The sequence below is a fragment of the Notamacropus eugenii genome, chromosome 4 (genome assembly GCF_028372415.1).
Source record: "Notamacropus eugenii isolate mMacEug1 chromosome 4, mMacEug1.pri_v2, whole genome shotgun sequence".
Classification (NCBI taxonomy): Eukaryota; Metazoa; Chordata; class Mammalia; order Diprotodontia; family Macropodidae; genus Notamacropus; species Notamacropus eugenii.
The window spans coordinates 221378972-221393868 of NC_092875.1; the positions used below are offsets into that span (position 1 = coordinate 221378972).

General features: G+C 33.6%; 1 pseudogene; it reads left to right on the plus strand.

The window, feature by feature from the left end:
• The first annotated feature begins 3762 nt into the window (after positions 1–3762).
• LOC140498351 (small ribosomal subunit protein eS4-like) lies at positions 3763–4544 on the plus strand (annotated as a pseudogene).
• The last annotated feature ends 10353 nt before the right edge of the window (positions 4545–14897 follow it).

A 14897-nucleotide genomic window follows, 5' to 3' on the forward strand; every position in this document is an offset into this window, starting at 1 on the left:
TACCTGAGAGCTTGTATGAAATTAGAAAGGGCTGAAGAATGTTCAATATAGTGTTTGCTTTCCAATAATTCTAGGAAAAATGCTAAGAACAGAACAGAGGTCAGCATACTATGTCTGCAGATCTGACTAAAGCCTCTGATACTGTCAGTCATGAAGGTTTGTGGAAAATTATTTCAAAATTTGGTTGCATGTAGAAGATCATCAGTATTGTATATCCTTTTGATGATGGCATGCTTGCCCAGGGTCTGAATAATGGACGATGCCCTTGTGCTTTTGTGCTTTTCCAGTCATCAGTGGAGTGAAACAAGGCTATATACTTGCTCCAATGCTTCTGATGTTTTCAGCCATGATGTCAAATGTCTTCAATGAGGATGAACACAGCATCAAGGTTGGCTACTGCTCTGATGTTTAGTTCTTCAACTTGAAAAAACTGCAAGCCAACACCAAAGTGGTGGGGGTACTGATGCATGATTTTTTTTTTTTTTTTTTGCAGATGACTGTGCACTCAGTGTAACCTCTGAAGCTAAGATGCAACAAATTATGAATCAATTCTCTGACATTTGTACTAATTTTGACCTAACAATTAACACCAGGAAAATACAGGTGCTCCATTAACCAATATAATACCATCCATATATGGAATTGTTTACAGCAAATGAAGAAGTTTTGAATGCTGTGGACAAGGTCATTTACCTTGGTAGTATACTTTCCAGGGATATACACATTGATAATCAGGTTGACACACACACATTGCAGAGTTAGCTCAGCATTTGGGAGTCTACGGAAGGAAGTGTGGGGGAGAAGAGGCATTAGATTGACTACCAAATTGAAGGTCAAATTCTTTGTACTGACCTCAGTGTTGTGTGCCTATGAAACTTGAACAGTATACCAACACAACACCAGGAAACCTAATTGCTTCCTTTGAATTGCCTTAAGAAGATTTTGAAGATCACCTGGCAGGATATGATACCAGACACGGAAGCCCCTTCTCTAAGTAAAGTGCTAAGCATTCAAACTCTCCTGAAGAGAGCATAAGTCAGATGGCTGGCCACATTCTTCAAATGCCAAACATATCCTTGTCTGAAAGACTATTTTATGGAGAACTCATACAGAACAAATGCTCACATGGTGTTCAGAAAAAAAGCTATACAAGGACACTCTCAAGGTCTCTCAAGAACTTTGGAATTGATTATGTAACATGGAAAACACTGGTACAAGACTGCCCAGCATGACATGTCCTCATTATAGAAGTTGTTGTGCTCTATGAGCAAAGCAGAATTGAAGTAGTTCAAAAGAAATCTGAGATGCAAACATTTAGAGAATCCAACCCAAATGTTTATATGAAATAGTTGTGCCAGACCTGTGGTAGAACATGTTGAACTTATATTGGTCTAATCAGCCACAGTCAGACACACCGTAAATTGATGTTAACATAGGGACATCATTTTGATCCTCTTCAAAACAAAGGACAACTATATTATCTGAAATTTTCATAAGCCCACCATCTATGCAAGAAATTTGTAAAATTTTAAAAATGCATATGAAAACAAATTCATTAACTAATTATTTTTGAACATAGGAATGTAATCCATTTTGAATCTATCTGATTACAGTATTTCTAATCCATATCTTTATATTTTTTCCAGAAGAATAGCATGAAAACTTTCTAAAACTCTATGTAAGCTATATCCACTATATTTCTCTTAATCATTACTTTATAATACTGTAAAGAAAACAAAGAAAAGGAAATTGAATTAGTCTTCAATGTGGTACTCTTTCTATTTTATTAATTATTTCCCAATTCTATCTAAAAATTCTGACATAATTTTATTTTTAAAGTTTGAGTTGCAAATTGTGTTTCTTTCTCCTACCTACCTCCTCCCGGAAAAAGTAAGCAATTTGATATTGATTATAGATGTGGGAAACTAGGTGGTGTAGTGGATAATGTGGTGGTCCTGGAGTCAGAAGTCCTTAGTTCAAATCTAACCTTAGATACTTACTAGAAATATGATCCTGGGCAAGTCACTTAACCTTCTTTGCCTTAGTTTCATCATCTGAAAAATGAGTTGGAGAAGGAAATGACAAGTCATTTCAATATCTTTACAAAAACATGAAACAAAAGCAAATGTGGTCATGAAGAGTTAGACATGACTAAAAAGACTGAAAAACAACAAAATAAATGTGAAGTCATGTAAAACATATTTCCATACTAGCTATGTTGCAAAAGGAAACACCAACAAAATAAAAAGAGAAAAATAAAGTATTTTTTTAAGTATGCTTAAATCTACATTCTAAGTTCATGAGTTTTCTATAGATGGATATCATTTTCTTAATAATAGCTTCTTAGGAACTGGTTCGGGTCATTGATTTGATCAGAATAATTAAGTCTTTCACAGTTGACCATCCTTGTAATGTTGCTATTACTATGTACTATGTTCCCCTAGTTCTACTTATTTTACTTGGCATTAGTCACATAAGTCTTTCCAGTTTTTTTTAAACCAACCTACTCATAATTTCATATACCACAGTAGTATTTCATCACAATCATATACCATGAGTTCTTCAGTCATTTTCCAAATTGATAAGAATTCCCTTAATTTCCAGTTCTTTGACACTACAAAAAGAGTCACTAAAAGAGATCCAATGAAAATCTCTCAGGAATATTGTAACCAAATTCCATCACTCTCATGAAAAAGAAAAAAATTCTTCAAGCAACTAGAAATAGATCGTTCAAATAACGTGGAACCATATTCAATATCACACAAGTTTTAGCAGCTATTATTTTAAAGAAATGGAGGCCTTGGAATAAGATATTCTGGAAGACAAAAGAGTTGAGATTTCAATCAAGAATAATGTATTCAGCGAAACTGAATATAATCCTTCAAGGGGAAAAAAATGAATATCTAATGAAATAGAAGACTTTCAAATGTTCCTAACAAAAAAACCTCCTTCCTTGGAATCAGAAATAATGCAATTTCTCAGTTCCTGATTCCTTGGAAACAGAAGTGATATTGCTCCTCCGGGCTTCTACTCTCTCGAGTGAAATTTCTCCTCTTTCTCTTTGAACTATGACCCAGAAGTGTGCTTAGGGAATAGTGTTGCCAAACAACATCTGATGCTGTAGCTAATGCTAGCACAGGGGTGTCCTCTAATGTCTTTCTGATGAATTGTTAGGTCCCCTTACTATCTCTGGCTCAAGAGGTCCCAAAACTACTGCTATTTCTGACACCACAAAGTAGCCCACCATTGCTTTTTTATCCAGAGGAGGTCTCTAGGTCATCCTCCTCCACTCAGTCATAAATCTCTCTTTCCAACCTCTATGTTGTCTTGTGCTGTAAGATTGTTTTACTATGATCTTTTGTTGACTCTTCCACTCCAGAATTTATTTATTTATTTGCTTATTTGCAATTATTTTTTCATTCATTCATTCATTCCTTTGTGTGTGTGTATATGCATGTATGTATATGTATATGTATGTGTAAATAATTTCTTCATCTCTTGTAACTTCTCTGGCTTCCCATTGCCCAATTCTGAGCTTTGAGGAGTCATTTTATTATTGGTTGACTTTCTTGTCAGAATCTTCTCATTTTTTGTGATCTCTTGCTGCGTGGCCTTGGGACCAGCTGGTCATGCTGCTAATAAAGATGCCAAGCTCCAGAAGGGTAAAGTGACTTGGCCAAATGCACATAGTTTATAAGTAGATGGAGCCTCTGACCCTACAGCTGAGTAAATTTCCCACTTTAACTTGGGTGCGGTGTAACCATGGCTCATGGTCCCAAGAAGCATCTGAAGCATATAGCAGCTCCAAAGCATTGGATGCTGGATAAATTAACAGGAGTTTTTGCTCCAAGACCATCCACAAGTCCCCACAAGCTGAGGGAATGTCTGCCATTCATCATCTTCCTGAGAAACAGACTCAAGTATGCCCTAACTGGAGATGAAGTAAAGAAGATCTGCATGCAGCGATTCATCAAGATTGATGACAAGGTCCATACTGATATTACATACCCTGCTGGCTTTATGGATGTCATTAGCATTGAGAAGACAGGTGAACATTTCTGTCAGGTTTATGACACAAAGGGGCGCTTTGCTGTTCATCGTATTATAGCTGAGGAGGCTAAATATAAATTGTGCAAAGTTAGAAAAATCTTTGTGAATACAAAAGGTATTCTGCATCTGGTCATCCATGATGCCCATACTATCCATTACCCAGATCCTCTCATTAAAGTGAATGATACAGTTCAGATTGATTTAGAAGCTAGCAAGATCACTGATTTTATCAAGTTTGATACTGGTAACCTGTGTATGGTGACCAGTGGGGCTAATTTGGATTGAATTGGTGTGATCAGAAACATTCTGGCTCTTTTGATGTTGTCCATGTAAAAAATGCCAATGGCGATAGTTTTGCCACTAGGGTCTCCAACATTTTTGTTATGGGTAAAGGTAATAAGCCTTGGATCTCTCTTCCCCAAGGAAAGGATATCTGCCTTACAATTGATGAAGAAAGAGACAAGAGATTAGCAGTTAAGCAGAGCAGTAGCTAAATGATTGAAGATAAGAATTTGTGGGGTTTCAATCAAATTGAGATATTACAATTTTCAACAAAAGTGATTACCCTACAAAAATATAAAATAAATGAAATAAGAAATAGATAGCTTAAACAACTCAGTCTTCTCAAGTGAAATTTGACAAGCCATAAATGCCTTTCTCTCCTTACTTTAAATTAAGGTACTGTGGGTATGAATGTTGCATAAAATGTTACAAGATGTATCTGTACTGGTTTTGCTTAACTACTTTTCTTTGTTAAATTGGACAGCTCACTGATTAGAGGATGAGGAGAGGACATATCCCAAAATGGCTGATATGAAAACAAAAGATAACAATAAAAGTTCAAGAAAAAAAGAACCTTCTCATTTTTCTTATTTTTCTTTGAAATTTTTCCTCAATCTCTCTTACTTGATCTTTAAAACTTTTTTCTTTAATTCTTCAATGAAGTCTTCTTGGGCAGGTGACCAATTGACACTACTCTTTTTGTTGCTTCAGTATCCTCCTTGGAAGATGAACCCCAGTATTCTCTATTCCCATAGTAGTTCTCTATAGTTGAATTCTTTCTGCTTTGACTGTGTATCATTTTTAATAATTTACTTTTCATGATCACCTCTAGTCCTGTGATATGGGGGATGGTACCTTTGGCCTCTGAATCTCTTAGGTTCAGACCTCGAACTCAATTCAAGATCTCCAGCTTCCTGTACATGCCCACAGTGAGCAGTGTCCCTTTCCCACTGCTTCTGTAATCCTCGGGCCTGTTCTGGCTCCTTCTCACTCACTCTGCTTTCTGGCACAACTGGGTCTAGTGTTCCTTGCCAACAGAGGTTCCCTAGATCTTCCCCAGGTCAGATGCCCAATTCTTCTCACTTTTAGAGCAGGTGGAGGCAGCCTCTCAACCCAGCTTATCTCAGGGCTTGAAGATTGTTTAAACAGCACCTAGCCTGGGTATTTACTCTCCCCAGAGAGGGAATATAGTCTTGGGATTCTTCATAAAGTGTTCTCCAATTGTCCCAAGAGGACCCCTGTACTGTCCCTTCTCTTATCTATTTTCGTGACTCCTTGTTCACCAAGAGATGCTATTTTATCTATTTTTTTTTTTTGAGGAAAACCTTGACAGCTTGAAATTTTCTGACCTACTCTGTCATCTTCTCAAAATTCTCTGCAGAATTTATTTTGAGGCCTTATTTTAAAGTTGCTTAGGGGGAAATGTTGGGAGAACTCAGCCAATTCTTTTCTCTACTCCATCATCTTCCTTCTGCCCACAGAAAGAATGAGCTATTCTTGATTAAATAATTGGCTTTTCGTAACTACCATTTCTCTTTATATTTGTCAATCATCTCATTAACAATATATTCTAGAATTTTCCCAGAAAGTCAAGCTCATTGGCCTCCAAATTGCCCTTTTTCCCTGACTGTTAAATAGCTGGCATAAGTGACTCAGTAGACTCAACTGCTAATTTTTTCAGGATCTGACCACATTCTTTGAATTCAACAAAGATGGCTAGGTACTTCTTTAATGTATCCGTATATACATTAGTTATTAATTCTTGTTTAATCATTTTAATTGTTTCTTTCTAGTGTTCCTTTGCAGAGAAAACAGAAATAAAAGGAGCACTGAGAATATCTTTTCCCTCTCTCTTGACAGTTGTCATTGTACGATCCACTTCAATCAAAGGTCTTATTTCTTCTTTGTTCCTCCTTTTTCTCCTAATAGAGCTATTTTTGCTGTTGTTCTTATCTTTCCTTACCATTTTCAACCATTCTGAATTTTAGCATCCCCGACACTATATTTGCCATAACAAGCTACATCATTCATCTTATGTTACATAGTCTTGGGTTCATTCTCTGTGCATTTATTTTTAAAATCTAAGTTGCTTGTTTGGTTCCCTGTGCCTTCACCTTGGTATCCTCAAATGAATCTTTTTTATTCCCTTTTTAGAATTATTTACTTTTATATCTTTAGCATTCATTCTTGAACTTTTCTTCTCTTTTCTGTGCTGTTTCCCTGAAACCCCTTACTTCCTAGGATGCTACATTTATTTTTTTTTCCTGTGAAACTTTCAAATCCACTCCCCAAATCCAGTATATATGTTATAATATGATTTCTTTTCCTGTATCATAAACTCTAGAATGGGGTGTTTACTTTCTCCCCAAATCTCCATAGTCTACTCTCTTAGTTAATTGGTTTCCAATATTCTTTTTGCTTCAAAGATCTTACTTGTTACTTTCTCTGTCTCCACATATTTAGGAGAAAAAATTTCTCCCTCCTATTTCATATTCAATTTGTAGCCCTCCTGTTCAAATTTGTAAGTCTCCAGGAAACTTACTTTCTCAAATACAATATCAGAAGTTAGAGCAAAATCCAATATAGCTTGAGTAGCAATGTTGGTTATGTATTATTAGGGATATTATAAAGATATTTCCTGATTTGGTAGTTTTTTTTTTTTTTTTTATCAAATGTCCTCTAAGGACCTTTCTGATTCAAAAAATATTATATTTCACTACATTAATTTATGAAGTATTTATTTTAAAGAGTACAATGAAACTCAAAGTCAACCTAAAAACCTTTGTCCTTCTGGTTGGATAGTTTTGTTCTCATAAAACCCAGTGGTTCTTTTATTTTTCATTATTTTTTCAAGGGTTTTTCACCCCCAAAGTGTAGAGTTTTCTTCCATTATTTAAATGATATTCTAGAGCAGTTTCTTAATTGATCACATTCTCACATGGGCTTCACTCAGTTTAAATTTTGCTGAAAACTTATCACTTAGAAATGTCTTTTTTAAACAACTAACCAATGGGATTTTTCCATTCTATGGCAATAAAGATTAAAGTTCTACCTTATATAGAGGGACATTAGTAACTCTTCCAAGTATATAATCTATAATATGCCTAATTGCATCAGAGATAACAGGAATCCATATTTTTTTTTGTAAAAATAATGTCAAATACAGGCTAACTTTACTGAACTTTTCATGCCTAAAATAAGGAATGAAATTTACTGAATCTTGAAAACATTAGAAATGTTTATGTAGTTGGAACTCAGGTAAATTGTAATGATACAGAGACAAAGTAATCAAAATTATGTCAATAAGTTAGATGTTCTGGAATATTTCATTGTTTAGTTTTATAAATATCAGTTACGTAAAAAATATTATTTTCCTTCACATGTCCTCTTAATTCAAGCTAAAACAACATGTTGTCTTAAATATTAACATAATTTAGACATAATACTTTTATTTTTTAGTTGAAAATAAAAATCTAAAATCTGTGTAATCATTAACATTTAAGCATGCACACATGGATTTGTGTGTATATGGGAGTGAATAAGTAGATAAATAGATACAGATATATGTATGTATGTGACCAAAAAAATCACATGGAACCTTGAATTATACTCAGGTAGGTAATATTTGGTGATGCTCCTCCATTACACATTTCTGTCTTTATAAGTCTGTATCATAGAGTCGAAAAGGTATTGGCTCTGTTGACTAGGGTTTAAATCCATTTTAATGTTGTATCTGTTATTTACACCTTATGTGACCTTGGCGACATTAAAATTATAGGGTAATAATTTTCTCATCTCTAAAACAAAAGGGTGATTCCTGACCTCCTTTCCAGCTCTCAGTTTATGATGCTTTCATACACACACACACACACACACACACACACACACACACACACATACACACACACAGACATACACACACATACACACACACACCATATAACTCTCAAAATAACAGATGATTTGTTCAAGGAACTTTTTTTGCGTACACAGATAACCCTAGTATCACATAATGACATAGTAGATAAGTCCTAAAGACTCTCCTTGGAATCACAGCCATTCAGTGACTTACCTAGTGACTTGTAAACATCAGAAGTGAAACTTGAACTCAGACATATGCATACACATAAGTGAATGTGCATATTAATACGTAGTGAGATGGAAGAAGAGATAATTATACACATTGCATAGGTTTCAGAAGTTTATCATTTCTTGTTATTACTTCAATGAGCCCCACTGTACTGTTTCATCCTCTTTTCATTCTCCCACTCCCTGGCCTCACTTCTTTTGTTTAATTACTTCATTAAAGACTCATTGTCAATCCCACTTTTGATAGCACTTTCCCTTCAAAAAGCTAACTTAGCTGATGTATTCAAGCTCTCTTGGTGAACATACCAGAACATCCGAAAGGGCCCAAACCAAAAGGGCCCAAGTCCACTTTCTTGCTTCTTAGCTATATTTTCCTTCTTGACCATGGCCCTTTGGCTTCCTACTCTGATACCCCCTTTTCCCACCTTCCTCTGTCATGATCCTCTTTACTCTTAATCTTTCTATTTGTTGTCATTTTGCTTCATTCCCTAGGCATGAACCTACTTCATCCATTGTTTGTTTCTGAAACCCAGTCCTTTCCAATCCTCAGCCCAAAATTCAGCTTTTCTGTCATATTAACACTCTCATGCCTGCCAGATAACAGCAGTTTACACATTTATCTTGTAATATTTATCTCTGGACTATTCATTAGTAACACATGGTTATGCACAATTTTACACTTTGCAAAGATCTTTCCCCACTTCACCCATGGGAAGTAGTATATACAAATAATTCCCATTTTACAGTTGAGTGAACTTATATTTAGAGAGGTAAAATGATTTTTTTGAAAGTCTTATAATTATCAAGTGTCAAAATTGAAGTTTGAACCTAGTTTGAAACTTGAATTTGAACTCTGCATTCTAAATTCAAAGCGTTTTGAATTACAGCACACTGTCTCACCAAGAGTATACATATAATCCTTTCTCTCACCTCAAGGAGTTTAAAATACAGTCATATGAATCTACTTAGATGAGAAAAACATTACGGCATAGTGGAAAGAAGGGTGGATTTAGAGTAAAGACACTTGGACATACATACCAGTTTTGACCATGAAAACTGTCTATGAAGTATTGTCTCAGGGTTTCATACAAGTACATGTATACCACTGCCAGATGTATCTTCTACAACTCTACTCAGGGTTAGGGAGATTGTACGTGAATCTAGGTTCTAGCTCTACTTCACCCCACCGTAACCGTTCAGAATGGAGGTCTGTTTTGTTGTGAATTTGGTCTGTCTTCCCAAAATCATGTAGTAAGAGATACCTATTCAATTGCTTTTAGAGCTTGTTTGTGGCTGGTTGTTTTTTTTTTTAATTTTTTTTTGATAGAGGTACAGTTTCTCTAATGAAAAACTTTTCTATTTGCTATCCATCTTGAGTACTTCATAACTATCAGAAAGATATCACCAGGAATGCTAACTCCTCATAAGATTTTTTCAGATACTCATTCCACCTTGTCATGTTTCCTGTTGAAGTCATCAATTTCTCTAGGAAATTCTTTAAACAACTACCTTACAGTAATAGAATTTCTTATGTAAACACATACTTATTCACAGTATGTTCATGTGCCTGTATTCTGTGATGTTTTCTTTTAAATGTGATAAACGTCATAAAAGCATTTGTACTGCAAACTAAAAAGTAAATATTTAATAAATGATTATGAACAAAGATATGGGAGTGGAAATGTACGTTCAGTTAGATAAGAGATTTTACACAGTTAAACAGTAAGTGATAATTTTACAGAGCAAATTTACTTGATTACAGAGGACCTTGAATTCATGGCTAAAATTTGGACTATGGAAGGCACTGGTTAGCTCTGCAGTTTCCTGGAGAACAGAAATTATTCCTGATGGAATCATGGAAGGCAAAAATTGTAATATACTTAAAGGATTACCTTGGCCCTCATTTTTGCAGTTGAAGAAGGTAAGACATAAAGTGGAAAATTTCTTATCTAGTATTACAGAAGAAGTGAAAAGACCCATGATTCTGAATTACACATTCTGTTTCAAATATTAATGCTCTTTCCACAATTTTATGATCCTTCCAACAACTCCTACTGCTTCAAATATTTTGTAGATCCTAGTACTCTATGTGTTGTCATAACTTTCCTTTCATGCCTACTTAATAAAGTAGAAATCTCAAAGTACTTTAGATAAAAGTCAAGTACTGGACATGTTGCAGTGCGTTAATAACAGGTACCTAGTTGACTATATTTCTCAATATGTCTAACTGATGTGTCATTTACTGAACTTTTTCTATCTCTTGATTTTTAATTTTTTTCATAATTCACTTATAGCTATCAAATTGTATATAGCATTAATTGTCAAAATATTTTTAGACCACATAATATTTAATCCCACGATTCTTTTCCAAGATTTCTATTATTAGTAAGTAAAAGACTTATTAGACCTAGCTTGTAATCAGGCATCAATAAGATATGAAGAACCCTCAAATTTAACACACAGGGTATTCCAAAATTCTTAAAGTAATTTTAAGTTATTTAACCTTAAACCCCATGTATTGTGTGTATAGGAATGAAATTCATGAGAAAAAGTCATTCTTTTCACATACCTTGTATATGAAATTGTTCATCTTAACTAATGTGAGCCAAAGAGTATTACTGCAATGCTAAAATAGCCAGATTTTTAATCTGTATACTCAAGTTAAAATTTAGATGCCTATATAATTGTTTATAAGTAAATGTATTTTATTTGGTTTATGGTGAAGTAGAGAAAGAATAGTGAAAATGAATTTTATGGAAAGCATAAATGGGCAAAAAGAGACACATGGGTAAACCAAACAGAAAATCTGAAATGACTAGAGTTCATTTAGGTCAGAAGAAAGGTTGCTTGTTTTGCATCAATTTAAGATGATTTGTTAATTGTTTAAAAGTTTAAATTACAGAATTTAAAAAAAAGAAATGTAATTTCATCACTTTTGAGTATATTCATATTTGTATATTCATAAACAAATTAAGTAGCTAATGAATATTAGCCTTTTACATTAGCAAATGAAAGAATAGTCATAAGCTCTTAATAATTAATGCTTATATAGCATAACCATAGCAACCCAAGTGCTTTTATTTTAACATTTTATTAAATAATAACCATGTATATTGCCTGAGTTAGAAAAAAAAATCCAGATGACTAGAATGTAAATTAAGTACTAGCTGTTTCTAATATCATTATGCCAATATTTAAACTATACGTTTAAAGTAATGAGGACAATTTAGGAACTTGAATCCAAAAACTTTAGTAATAACAATGCTTCCATTTATCCATCATCACAAGAAGCAACTTTTATGGGCATACAACCTGGCAACTGCTCCTATAGGGAGTATAGACAAAACTGATGAAAACTCAGAAAAGAAAATTCCTGCCACCAAAGTTGTTGGCACACTTCAATTTCAGAAAGTGATATGATGTTATCAATAGTCATGGCATTAAAGAAGCAATACTTTCTGCTTTGCCACTGCATCTAAGGATCATGGGAGTTTTCAATCTCTGTTGCACTGAAATCTTTCATGTATGTTTTCTTTTCCATTGCAATGTAAACTTCTTGAAAACAAGGACTGTCTTATTCCGCCTGTATATACTTATGCTCTTCCATGTGTCTTATATCTAGTTAACATAGAGTTTGCAAATAGAACTTAACAAATGCTTGTCATTCATTCAAATGTTATAAAATGATGGCTTGTGAAAAAAAAAATATGTACATACCGCAAGGAAACTCTTGATTAAACATTCATGACCATGTAAAAGTTAAAAATATCTCTTTCAAAAGGAAAAAAAAAATATTAGGATCAATGTCGAATTTCCAGATTTACAGCAAGATATCCTTTGATTTTGGCTTATTGATTTAAATTATATTTTGTTATATGCTGTCATCCACTTTGCATCTGTGGAAAGACTTTTGCAGTTTACCAGTGATTAATACCTTCCCAGGGTACAATAATTTATTTCGAAGTTTCATTCCATGCTGTTAGTGGGAAAAATGGTTATCTATAGGAGTTGTTGTTGGGTTGCTCTATGAAATTTATAATATTTAAAAGTTCTTACCATGAAATTCCATTTGTATGTTATTGGTTTCATTTTACATATACATTAAAAGTGCAGGCAGCCTGTCCTACACATTAAAAATACTAATAAAATGCAGAGAGATGAATACTTCTATGGATCCCAGATACCCCATCTGTATAGTCAGGGAATGGGATCATCTCTAATACTGCTTCTTACATCGACATTCTTGAATTCTAGAATTCCAAGATCTAGTTAGATAAATTAATAATCACAATAACCAATTAGTTACATACATTTTCCTTATTTTAGTCAGGTGTACTTCTCAAAATCATCTCTACTTCTACTCTTTGGTGTTACAGTATGCAGCCCTGCCAAGGATCTTAGGCAGTTATCTCATTTCACATCACAATCCATTACTGTAATTGAAATAGTAGAAGCTCAGTAGGATCCATAGTGCTTACTTAAAGCAGGTTAATTGTAGGAGATCCATTAATATCACATGCCTAAAGATATGACATTTTCAGATATTCATTAATTCTTTTATTATGCAGAAAAATAACTAGCAATAGAAATGTAACTCTGAAGTTTAAGCCAATTTTTAAAAAGTATAGAGTACATTTTAAATATTACTGGGCTAAGACCTATGCTTTCTCAAACTTTTGTGACTACTATTTTCAGGCTGTATATGCTAATAAAAACATTGAACTAAGTCCATTTTTATTTTATGTTGAAGACAATTTTTTCTAAAATATCTTACTCCCAAGTTTGTATAAAACTAGCAATATCACAGGACATATTTGTAGCATAAAAAGGTAAATATACTTAGCAAAAAAAAATAGACATTCTTGTCTCTGAAAACAAACATTTCCATCTTTTATTTACAATTAAAATTGTAGACATGGTCAAATGATTGCATATTTTCATAGCTCTTGGTACTTATCTGATCACTAAAGCTAAATCTGAATATTTATTTTGGTAATATTTCTAAATTTATAAACAAATTTGCCATATATGTTGAGTATTAGTTATTAACCAGAGACAATTGACAGGTTTTTCTAGCAAATCATCTTATCTCCTTTGTGACTTCATTGAATTGATTTTGTTTGTGCAGAAAGTTTCTAATTTCATGTAATAAAAATTGTCCACTTTATATCCTATGATACTATCTATTATTTTGTCAAGAAATATTTCTCAATCCTTAAGTAAAAAAAGGCATCTCATCCTCTATTTTAATTTGTTTGTGATATGACAGGTTATATCGAGATGATATAAACATTTGGAGCTTTTTGTAGAAAATACTTTGAGATTTTGGTCTTAATTTAAATTCAAACACATTTCTTTCTCATTTTCATTGACTCTTGTTGAATACTGAAGTTTGAATAGCAGTTAGGATCTTTGGTTTTATATGATTTTACTAGGATCATAGTTTCTTTGTGGATATTGTGTACCTAACATATTCTATTAATAAACTAGTCTCATTTTTAATCATTACTAACCTACAATACTTTTTTCTCTTCATCACTGGTTTCTTGGTTTCCTTAAAGTCTAAACTGAAGTCACACTTTCTACCAAAAGTCTTTTTAAAATAATTCTTAAACTTAATGCCTTCCCTTTGAAACTACCCCAAATTTATTCTGAATTTTAGGTCCTTGAGGGTATGAGATTTTTAAAAATTCATTTGTTTGTTTTTTTCTCTATATTCCCAATGCTTAGCAGAATGGATAGAACATAGTAGGTTCTATAAATGCTAATTGACTGACAAATGTTTACTGCTGCTTAGTATACTGTTGATTTATGGTAGTGCTTAGATATTTTTCCCTTTATTTATTTTGAGTTTCTTGACTTTTGTCAGTCAGTCAACAAACATTCATTTAGCAGCTACTATGTTTCAGGCACTGTGCTAAATCCTAAGGATATAAAGAAAAATGGAAAAAAAAGTTTCCCTTCCAAGGATCTAACAGTCTAATGTGTTAGACATCATGCAAATAGTTACATTCAACAAGGGGTAGAACCAAGATAGAGGAGTAGAAGCAGGGACCTGATAGAGCTTTCCCCTGAAACCCTTCAAAATATTGGAAAAAAAAAAAGAATTATTTTCTTCAGTGAGTTTTTGGAGTTCTTTTTCCTTTTGGATCATTCTGCATTTTAAGACATTCTCTCCTCATTGGCTTTTTGGACCTCTTTTGCCTTTTGAGTTAGTTTCATTTTAAACTATTATTTTCTTCAGTTTTTTTGGGGGGGTGGAGGGAGGGTTTCCTTTAGCAAGTTATTGACCTGTTTTTCATGATTTTCTTGCATCATTCATTTCTCTGCCCAATTTTTCCTCTACTTCTCTTACTTGATTTTCAAAATCCTTTTTGAGCGCTTCCATAACCTGAGACCAATTCACATTTTTCTCGGTGGCTTTGGATGCAGGAGCTTTAGCTTTGTTGTCTTCTAGTTGTATATTTTGATCTTCC